The sequence below is a fragment of the Phyllostomus discolor genome, chromosome 4 (genome assembly GCF_004126475.2).
Source record: "Phyllostomus discolor isolate MPI-MPIP mPhyDis1 chromosome 4, mPhyDis1.pri.v3, whole genome shotgun sequence".
Taxonomy (NCBI): domain Eukaryota; kingdom Metazoa; phylum Chordata; class Mammalia; order Chiroptera; family Phyllostomidae; genus Phyllostomus; species Phyllostomus discolor.
The window spans coordinates 193,337,900-193,349,528 of record NC_040906.2 but is presented as its reverse complement, the minus strand read 5'-3'; the positions used below and the strand labels follow the sequence as shown (position 1 = coordinate 193,349,528).

General features: G+C 47.4%; 1 non-coding gene across 1 annotated transcript; it reads right to left on the bottom strand.

Annotated features, from left to right (window-relative positions):
* Positions 1–2,079: 2,079 nt before the first annotated feature.
* Positions 2,080–2,162, bottom strand: TRNAL-UAA. The gene has a single exon. It is a non-coding gene; the product is annotated as a tRNA-Leu (tRNA).
* Between the last annotated feature and the right edge of the window lie 9,467 nt (positions 2,163–11,629).

Genomic DNA, 11,629 nt, shown 5'->3' with positions numbered 1-11,629 from the left:
GATAGGCTGGCTAATCCTTCGACACTTAGTTGTATTTTTTTCTGAAGCTTTGATCCATTCTTTCATTTGGACCTTTTTTTTTTTTTTTTTGTCTCAGCCTGCCAGTTACATAGTGAGGGGCGGAGCCTTAGGTGTTCACCAGGATGGGGCAACCCAGTTGCTAGGCTGTAACGCTGTATGTGGGGCGGGGTCCAAGAGGGAACAATGGCACTTGCTCAGCTCTCTGCCAGATTTCAGTCCCTTCCCCCACTTCCCACAAGCAAATTGGGCCCCTCTGGTGCTGATTCCCATGTGGGTGGGTTTGTGTACATTCTAGGACCCTGTGAGTCTCTCCAATGAACTCTCTGTGAGCCTGGTAGTTTCTCCCACCGCCACAACCCCCACAGGTGTTTACAGTCAGAGGTTTTGAGGCCTTATTTCCTTGCGCTGGGACGGGGGTTGTGTGGTCTGTCTCGCTCCCAGTTGTTCCTCCCAGTTTACCCACAGGCAGATGTGGGACTGCCCACTGTGCCAGCCACACCTTGCCTTGAGTCCTCTCCACCCCTCCTGCCAGTCTAGATGAATGTTTCTTCTTTAACTCCTTGGTTGTCAGACTGCCATACAGTTCGATTTTCTGTCAGTTCTGGTTGTTTTTTGTTTTTAAATTTGTTGTTGCCCTTCTTTTGGTTGTGCAAGGAGGCACAGTGTATCTACCTACGCCTCCATCTTGGCCAGAAGTCAAGATTCTATTTTTAACATATCAGTTTTTAAGAACTAATACCCTCTAGCTCTATAGATGTCATTTTAAGTGAAAAAAATACTACTTTTAAAGTTTTCTAAGGAAAATTATGTCTAATTGTACCCACCACCTAGGTATAATTAGTGTGGGTGCATGCTCTGATCTGCGAAAGGAGACTGTGAATGTAAGAATGTTTTGAAAATTGCAAATTGGTCTACCGAAGGTGATTTCTTTCTACATGCACAATTTTGTTCTACTTCCCATAAAGAAATGGCTCCAAAAAAGGGAAGGGAACTGAGTTATGAAACACTTTTACGAGAAGAGTGTCACAGCCTTGTCATCACTCCGTGGAGGTAAATATCATTTTGCTACTTGCAAATGACTGGTAACCTGGGAAAACTGGTAAGTCTGACCCCACAGCCCGAGTTCTTTCTACTGAATCACCTTTGATTTAAATGATTTAAACTTTTATAAACTGGATATCTTATATGTTGCTACATTAAATTAAATTCACTGGGATTCAGAGAATCCCATCAATCAGACAAAACTGATAACACATTTTTGTAGAGAAGGATATAATAAAGCAAAAGATCTCATCTAAATTATCTTAAGATTGTAGGTAAGTAGGCCCTAAAAGGATAAGCCAAATGCAAGTTAGAGTTCATCTTTGGATTCTATGATGCATACTCTCTTGGCCTTCACGTTTCTAGAAGAATTGTATGCATATAATTAATTTTGGTGAAAAAAAGAATGGGAGAAGGAAGAGGAGGGAGGAAGAACAGGGAGGAGGAGGGGGAGGGGAGGAGGGAGGAGGAGGGGGAGGGGAGGAGGGTGGAGGAGGGAGGAAGAACAAGGAGGAGGGGGGAGAGGAGGGGGTACGGGAGGGGGGAGGGGAGGAAGGAGATGGGGGAGATGGGGGAAAGGAGGGGGGAAGGGGAGGAGGAGGGGGTAGAAGGAGGGGAGGAGAAAGAAGAAGGAAAAGAAGAAGTAGAAAAAGAGGAAGAAGAGAAAAGAAAGAAAAAGGCCGCGCTGCCACATCACAAGTGCCCTTCCTGCCCAGGCCGAGGCACCAGCCCTACAGCGAAAGAGCACCGCCCGCTGCAAGGGCCGCCGAGTCCCGGTGCTGCCCAGGCCAGCGAGCACCCTGGGCCCGGTGAGGCGCCTGTCGGGAACCAGGGCGGCCACCGCCGGCGCCTCACTTCCAGCCCGCTTGCCGCGAGGTGTAAGGCCTGGAGGAAGCCAGCCGCACATTGTGAGGATTCTACCTATCCCAGCCAGAATACCGAGTTCCTGAGTCCAAAGGGAGGTGTGCCATGTGAAATTTATATTTTTAAAAAAAGAAAAGGAAAATCAAACGCAACTACCAGGAGTGGGGTTCGAACCCACGCGGACATATGTCCATTGGATCTTAAGTCCAACGCCTTAACCACTCGGCCATCCTGGTACAGACGAACGGTGTCGCTTTCGCTCTTCCTACAAGCTTTATTCCACCGTCCTCCTCCCTCCCTCCCGTAGGAATGTCTCGCCGCCACTTTTTCAGCTCTCCGAGCCGGCGCTGGGACGGCCTTCCCGCCACAGCTAGGTTTCCCGCCGCTGCAGCTCTCGGTTGCCCCCGGCTGCCGGGGCCGAACGCAACCGCGGCGGAGAAGGCGCGCTCGGCAGCGGCGGCGCCGGGCGCCTCGTTCAGGTCCCGACCGGTTATGCTTCCGGTTTCGAGGTGCGCCGGCGCGGGAAACAAACACGAAATAAACTTCTGCGTCCCCAGGAACTCGTTCCCGGGGTGCCCCAGACCGGTGGTGCAGGGACCCGGCCCGAGCGTGGTGTTTGGTTTGATTTACTCGCAATAGTATATAGAAATCAGTTGCATGGGCACCAGGGGAGTTCTCGGGGCCCCTGCCGGTAGGTCACTTTAGCGTGTGCCACAAGTAAGGTGGGAAGAGAGCTTTTGTAGAAAATGTGTGCTTGGACAAATGCAGGGTGGCGTCACCCCACTGGTCCCCTGCTGGCCGCAGCGGCACACCTCACTGGCCCTGCGGTGGCCTCCTTCTCCTTTCCCACGAGCCAGCCGCGCATAGACGTTTAGGTTCTCGGAACTGCTCTCCGATGTGCGCCTTCCTGTGCGTAGGAGTTTCAGTTTGCCCTGGCGACTCCTTCTCCAGGGCTCCCACTCCATTTCTCACCACCAGAGCCTCCAGTCCATCAGGGAGTCAAGGATTCTGTGTTCTAGAGCATCAGGGAGCTTGGAGGCTGAAGCAGGACCTGGCAGCCACACCCTTGTCTGTACATCCCGGACTCTTGTGACCGAGAACTTCTATCATCCTGGACACTGCACACATTCACCTCACTCTGCTGGGGCCTCACCAACTGGCTCCTCGCCCACTGGGTCACATTGTAAGAAAGCCTTTGGCCTGCCAGCTTCTAGAAGTCCAGTGATCCCTAGGAATATTGCCACGACCTGTGGAGGCGGTCCCACAGACTGCTGCCCTGGTTCTCCAACCAAGAACGCTGACTGCCCCATAATAACTGGTGACATGGCCCCGACTCACTTTGCCACATTACATTTTGAGACATCAGTGGCTTGCTTGCGTCTGTGTCTTATCCTCAACAGTAACCTCTCCAACTGAGTGTCTGCTGCCCTGGCACTGCAGAGCACATAGACAAGAGAGCGTTCCTTTGTCCTCATTATGCCCTGGTGAGAGAAAAAGGGGAACTCGGGCTCTGCTGGGATCCAGAGGCACCCAAGGGGTGATAACACAAGGGTCACCATTCACCACCCAGCATTTTATTGCACTAAATTGTCACAGGCCTCAGATTTCAGAGTTCAGCTCTCAAGGTACTTACTATAATGGTAATAATAAAAATATATGTTGAGCACTCACAATGTAACAATTATTGCTCTAAGCTCTTTACACACATTATTTAATTTAATGCTCTTAACAACCCTGTGAAGTATTGCGTTCATATCTCCACTTTGAAGTTCAGGCAACAGAAGCCCAGTTACAAACTCAAATACAAGAAGCAGCCTCCTAGCTGTGTGCTCCCCCACCTGGGAGCATTAGCACCCATCGACCTGTTGGATTCTCCATGATCTTCTGGAACACGGCAACACCATATTTGAATGATATTCTCATTTAACCTCCAACAACCAACAAGCCCCTGGTGTATGACTGTTCTGAGCAACACAACCACCTCATAGGGCACCCCTTCACCGTGAGTCTGCAGAAGCCTCAGGATTGTATTCAGCTTCTCCGGCGGCTGTTAAGAATGGGCCTATAGTGCAAGTTAGTCTAATCAGAGTTACAGGTGGTTCCAAACCAGCGGAGAAGAGACGATGTCAATCCGCCGTGTGGCAGATTATATTTTCCCAAAGAGGAAACCATAACAGTAACTCTCATCCCTATTGCTCTTCTTCCACTGTGACTTTGACACCTCTACCATCAGTAGATGAGGTGGGGGGGGGCGATCTGTGTTCCCCCTCACTGATATCACAAGGCTTGTCTCTGTGGCAACATAATGCTATGTGACTTGCAAATCTAGGTCATAAGAGGTGCTATGCTTTGCCTTGTTCTCTTGGGGTGCTTGATCTGGAAACCCAGCCACCACACTGTGAGAAGCCCAAGTAGCTATATGTTTTCATTCAAGCTGACAGCTCCAGCCAACAGTCAGTACTAACTGCTACAGGTACCAGAGAATGAGCCTTCAGCTGCTTCTGGTCCCTAGACATCAAGGGACACCTCCCGCCAATATGGCTTTCCAGCTAAGTACCCAGATATCATGGAATAGGAACATGCTGTCCCTACTGTATATTTTTCTAATTCCTAACTCACAGAATCTATGGGCAGTCCAGAATGTTACTGTTTTGTACTGCTAAGGTTTTGTTTGTTTTTTTAAACGAATCAATACATGAAATTTCTGAGACTGACAAACTGGAATACCATACTGGAGCCCTGGGAGTACCACCCGGAGACTGCCTACCTGAGAATAAAGCCAACATGGGGAAAGCAGAGCCCTGCGGTGAAGAGCCCAAGATCTGGTTCCGCCAGTGACTGCAGTTTTTTCCTCTATTTTTCCTGGATTCTGGGTCAAACTACTATTTTCCAAATTCACTTCTTACATGGGACTAACTGAAAGGATGCAAGGTCTAGATCCTAGCTGCAAGGGAGGCTAGGAGGCAAGCCTCAAAATGGAGGAAATGTCCACAACATAGGAATCAAAAGATGCTGGCAATTGCAAGACATGACAAATATCCATTAAAGTGTTGGAACAAAATGTGAAAAGCACTGCACAATGACATTTGTTATAACTGACAATATTAAGACAGATTTTGTAACACTGAAAGAGCTTCATGTTCAGGAATCACATTTAACATACTTCTTACAGAAAGTACGTCACTCTATCCTTCACTCTGTGTGTGTTTATTTAAACCATGATATTCTGTATGCATTCTGTAGCGGTTTAAAAAACATATCCATAAATGCTTTGTACTCCTCCCTTTAAGAGATGGAGCCTAATTCCCTTCCCCTTCCATGTGGGGCGGACCTAGTGACTCATTTCTAATGAATAATATAAAGCAGAAGAGATGGCATGAAACTTGGTATGAGTTGCATACTATCATATCATCACCCGAGTTGCATCATACCATCATCTGTTTTTCCCAGAACCTCTGACATGCACGGGGCTTCTACATTTACTTTTCCTCTTTTTTTTTTTTATCTTTTCAGAATGAAAATGTCTTTACTAAAACAGATTCAAGTTTAAAGCTTGTATAAAATTCAAACAATATAGAAATGAATAAAGTAGAATGTGAAACCCCATAACTGTAGACCCCTTGACCCTTGGAGATGCTCTCTCACCATCTGAGTTGCTCTCTCTCTTGGATCATGCCCTCTGGAGGAAACCAGCTGTCATGTCATGAGCAGCTATTTGACAAGCCTGTGTGAAGACCAACCACCACACCCTGATTTCCTGACCTAGGAAACTATGTGAGATAATAAATACTTATTGTTTTAAGATGCTAAGTTCTGAGTTACTTTTGTGCAGCTGTAGATAAGTAATATACACACTGGCCAAAGTTAGTTTCTCTAGCTTTGTTGATATATTCACAGGCATACATTTCGTTCCCACACGTATGTATTAAAAGAATGACCTTGCTGACCCTTGATTTGTTAACTTTCCTTCTTCCGTTTGCCTTCAAACTCCTGAATGGATTGCCCATAGTTTCCCAATCCACTCACTTTCCGTTTGTCCCAGAACCTCTGACACAGGGCTTCTACACTTACTTTTCCTCTTTTTTATCTTTTCAGAATGAAAATGTCTTTACTAAAACAGATTCAAGTTTAAAGCTTCTATAAAATTCAAACAATATAGAAATGAATAAAGTACAATGTGAAACCCCATAAATGCAGACCCCTTGACCCTTGGAGATGCTCTCTCACCATCTGAGTTGCCCTCTCTCTTGGATCATGCCCTCTGGAGGAAACCAGCTGTCATGTCATGAGCAGCTATTTGACAAGCCTGTGTGAAGACCAACCACCACACCCTGATTTCCTGACCTAGGAAACTATGTGAGCTAGTAAATATTTATTGTATTAAGATGCGAAGTCTTGAGTTACTTTTGTGCAGCTGTAGATAAATAATATACACACTGGCCAAAGTTAGTTTCTCTAGCTTTGTTGATATATTCACAGGCATACATTTTGTTCCCACACGTATGTATTAAAAGAATAACCTTGCTGACCCTTGCTTTGTTAACTTTCCTTCTTCCGTTTGCCTTCAAACTCTTGAATGGATTGCCCATAGTTTCCCAATCCACTCACTTTCCGTTTTTCCCAGAACCTCTGACAAGGGGCTTCTATACTTACTTTTCCTCTTTTTTTTTTTATCTTTTCAGCATGAAAATGTCTTTACTAAAACAGATTTAAGTTTAAAACTTGTATAAAATTCAAACAATATAGAAATGAATAATGAATAAAGTAAATGAATAAAGTAAAATGTGAAGCCCCATAAATGTAGACCCCTCATCCCTTGGAGATGCTAAGCCATTTTCTGCCCCTCCCCTGCCTTCTCCATGCTACTTTTCTCCGCCTAACTCTCCGCCAAAGTCCAGCATAAATCCGACTGTCCCACCACACATATAAATGTAAAGTAAAATGAGTAAATATAAGTTACACTTACCTGTGTTGCAGAAAATAACTCACACTTGGGGGAGATGGCAAAGCACGATCCTTTATTACGTGCGGGCTCAGAGGGGAATCCCCAATTCTGAGCAACGAGCTCAAGCTGGAGTTTCTTTTATATGCTTGTTCAAGGCAAAAAGGGAAGGGGGAACAACTGCTAAAAGCAAGCAGACAGAAGCAGAAGTGAAGGTCAGTGTTTTGGCCTTGAGACAACTGCTTATCGGGGAAAGGCTGCTGCCTGGGAACAGCTGCTGGTCAGCTCCTACTTAAGAATAGCTACTGCTCAGCTATGTCCCGTCACATTCCCCCCTTTGATGCTATAAGGTGTGTTATCCCTTTGGCATCACTATATACCTGGCTATATGGCTGAGGTCCTTGGGAGGGTTGCAACTGCTGATACTGGTGTTGGTACCACTGGAGGGCTAGCACTTTGGCGGCTGCCCTACGAGTCACTGTGGCCTCAGGTGCTGGACCAAGTTCCGGAGGATGCAGGGTCCCATATGCCTGACACTTCTGGGTCTGGTATTCTATGGTCCTGGATGTTACTCCAGTCCGGTATACCTTCCCTCCCCAAGTGCAGAGGGATTGCTGTGGCTGAACGCAACCTGATGGCATGTCAGTGGAGGAGCTGAAAGCTGACCTTGGGAGATAGTAAGAGACCACTCTGCTGCTGAGCATAATCCTATGCCCGGGGGTATTACATTTGCAGGCTGGGGCTGAGACAGGGGCCGCATTTGTTAAGCAAAGCATACAATAAATCCAAATGCAGAGACCAAGCAGAGATAAACTATTCCTAGGGTGACCTGCTCTGGGGGGATTTCATTCCGCAGGGGCCACAGTCACCAGTCCAATTGTCAATGCTCCTGCGAAGGTGCCAATTAAAGTCAGGTACCCATTAAAGTCAGGTACCCTGCAGAACAATGGTCCATTTCTTGGTGTCTTTTTTACTGGCTGGCATCCTCCGGTGCCTCAGCGTGGGCATTCTAGGCTCAGGCCTAGTCCTTGGGTCCTCGGGATCTGCTGCTGTTTTGGCCCAGCTGTAGTGGATCCAAAGGGTGACTGCTGCAACCTAGGCAATGCTAGTGGCAGTAAGTCTGTCCAGGGCAGTCCAGTTTCCTGATCTGCGTACCCAGCGACTCTCCTGCCCTTAACCATATAGCTGCTTCCATCCATATAGTGGGTGACATTGGGTTGGGCCAGGGGCTTGTCCTGGAGGTCTGGCCGGCAGGCATGGACCTCTTCGGTTACTTTAAGACAGCTCTCCAAGTTCTGCCAGTAAGTAGGTGGCTGGATTGACTTGTTTCATGGTCTTAACATGCACCCTCGGGTTTCCTTGGAGGATTCCCTGGTACTGAGTCAGTCTAGGGTTCGACAGCCACTATGCCCCTGCCCAGCAAGGAGGCTGTTCACTGCGTGTGGTACATGAAGATTGACTTCTTGGCCTAGAGTTAACTTGTCTGCTTCTTGCAAGAGGGTTACGGCAGCAGTGACTGCCCTCAGACAAGGTGGCCAGACGGTAGCGACATGGTCCAACTGCTTAGACAGGTGAGCCACTGGGTGTTGCCATGGTCTGGCAGGCTGGGTCAGGACCCAGGGACTACCTTGTCTCTCTTGTGGGTATACAGATCAAAAGGCCACCCTGGCTCTGACAGTCCAAGGGCAGGAACATTACTGAGTCACCCCCTGATATCTTGGAAGACTTTCTCTTCATTTCCTCCCCATTCTAGGGGCGTAAGGTCCGGACCCTTTAAAGCCTGGTAGTAGGGCCGAGTTCTATAGCAGCAGGGTGTAGGCTGGCTTTTTCTCAGGAGAACGAGCATTTTTCTCAGAAATCAGACAAGGTTCTGGAGGGCATTGACAAATCTGCCATTTTCTGTCCCCGCCCCTGATTACACTGTGAGTACTTCCCACAAGCCTGGTTGCTGAGCTCTGTGCCTGGCGACACTGCTGGAGCCCCAAGGGAGCTTGCCGGCCACTGGGGCAGGCGAACCCGAGGGAGCAACGTGAAGGGCCATGACAGAGGACTTCGCGGATGGCTGTGGGGGCACTTCAGATACACAGCGCGTGCCCTCTGCAACTCAACGTGAAGAGCAGGAGTGTGTTCGGGATGTGCTTCTGGTGTTCTTTCCTTAATTCAGCCAGGCGCTTCAGCAGCGTGTGCGTTCCCTCCCGGCACCGTTCCTGGGATGGGCCACCAGGAGGAGGTCGTCCATGTACTGCAGAATTGTCAGGTCCGTCCCTCCCCTTAACGAGGGGCTTCAGGTCTCCTGCTAGGCTTCCCCAAATAAGGCTGAGAAGTTCTTAAACCCCTGGGGCAGTTTAGTCCAGGTCAACTGAGTCCTGACCACTGTGTTCGGATCTTTCCATTTAAAGGCAAAAATGGGTTGGCTGGAAGGTGCCACAGGAATGCAGGAGAAGGCATCCTTCAGATCAAGGCAGGTAAACCACGTTGGGGGAAGCTGGCTCAGGAGGGTGTACGTGTTCGGGACCACCGGGTGGCAGGTGATGGCTGCTTTATAGACGGCCCGCAGATCCTGGACTGTCTGGTACCCGCTCCCGTCTGGCTGCCATTATGGGTCTGGGCAGGTGTGGCCCTGTGTTATGGAGCCAATCTTCTCTAAGCTCTCACGCAGGTGCTGTAACTCGGGGGACCTGCCTCCCAGTCACATTTTGGGCGGGGGAGTCTTTCTTTATCTCTCTGGCCCAGAGCATGGCCACAGCTATTCAGCATATCTAAGTGACTGGCCGAAGGCTATAGGTATGTCAAATGACTATGCCATGGATTAGCTGTCAAGCTGTTGCTGTACAAAACAGCCCTGCGTGTTCTTGCTCTGTGTGTCCCTCCCCCAACTCACACCTGTGGGGGAAGGGGTGAAGACATCTTAAAATCTCCTGGATGCCTTGAGTTCTGGACCCCATTTCAAATGCCCATTTGGGGTCCTCTCTCTTGGCTACACCCTGTAACAATTTCTCATTTTAGATATATACCCACTTTAAATTTTTAAAGGACAATGGACGAAGGTCTCATCTTCTTGTAACTGCTTCCAGCTGGACATGGACGTTGTTCTACCTACCCGGGGGTCAGGGGTGCCCTGAAGGGGGGAGGGGTGCAGCATGGAGGGAGTCCTTCCTGTAAGGGGAAGGACCTTACAGAATCCTGGTCAGTTGGCTGTCACCAGAAAGTCGCAGGCTTTGCATTACTGGACCATTGGCATCCTGGTCATATTCTGGAGATGACAGATTTGGAAAGAGTTGGAAGGCACAATTAAATCATAACTACTAAATGACAAAGGCAGGAACTTAAGTGAAGAATGGCTTATCTAGAGGAAGGTGTACAAGGTATGCTACACCTATCCAAAACTCTTGTGGCCCATTATACTTTACTTGGGCTGAGGGGAATATATTATGATTTCCCTCCTTTCAGATATCTGAACCCTTTCTGTCCAAGCCATCAAGACAGAAAAGGGAAAATCAGTTCTAAAGTGAAGCCCACAGATCACCCAAACTGCTTACCAACCCAACCACTTAGTTCAGCCAAACCATTGAGTTTCAGGGGGCGATGATGAAGAATGGGCTCCTTAAGTGAGGCCTATATTGCAACCAATTACTCAGGTAATGAAGTCATAGGCGTACGTCTTATGAAAACAGAAGAGCACACAGGTTAATTCACACAATAGTCCCCAAACCAGTCTCTGTGCCTGTGAGACCGTCTTTTGGGAAGACATTCAGTTGCGAGGTCTTTCCTGCAATGACATTCAGCAATGGCAATTTGACAGGTCCTACATACCTGTAAATTGTACATCTTTGATGATATTATAAAACCAGTTTTAACTTTTAAACAAAAAGATGCTTTTAAGACAGTTAGCCGTGTCATTCTGATATTTAATACTGAGCACTGTGATTTTCCTTGAACCACAATTTTTCTCCTTAAGATCACCCTCACTGTTATTAAAGGGACTACTTTGAGTTCCGCTTTTTATTTTGACTGTTTGTTTGCATAAACACACCAAGAGCAGCCTGGATCACTTATGATCTTTAAGTCTGCTTTGCTGGAACTCACACAGGGAACCTTTAGATTGACTTCTCAGTCCACCCCTTGAGGCACAGAAGCAGAGCCACACATCCGCCATCTGGCTTTGCCTGTACCAGTTGTTTTACTCAGATCCTTGGGGCTTCCATTGTGCCCACAGGTTTCTTTTTGGTCATCTTTCATGAAAACCACCTTCATTCCTTCCCTGGAAAGATTGCCATGAACTACACAACCAACCAAAGTACCAGGCTTTTCTCGTAGGCTTACACTAGCTTCACAAGTCAATCCCAGTTCCTCAGGGCTTTTTGGTAATGACTAGAACCCATACATGCCTCCTTCAGATGTGACATTCCAGTCAAAGTCCTGGTTAACAAAACCACTATTAATGACTGGTCTTATTGGTTTTATGCAAAGAAACCTTATGTCTTTACTCACTCCTTCAGAATGCCAAATTCTGGAGGGATCAGGTAGGGAGAAAAATAAAAAGCATGAAGGAAAATCTTTTTCCTTCTGATATTCACTGGGCTTTTCAAAACCTTTACTTTTACAGACTTTCTAAAACATTTACAAACCCTTTATTCTTTCTTTCATACAGCTTCTGATATCCACTGAGATTGTATCTCCATGCCTTATACCTTCTATTACTAACTAACACCACATAATTCCTTTCTAAAACTTTTACTTTTCTATTTATCTTTGCAGTTT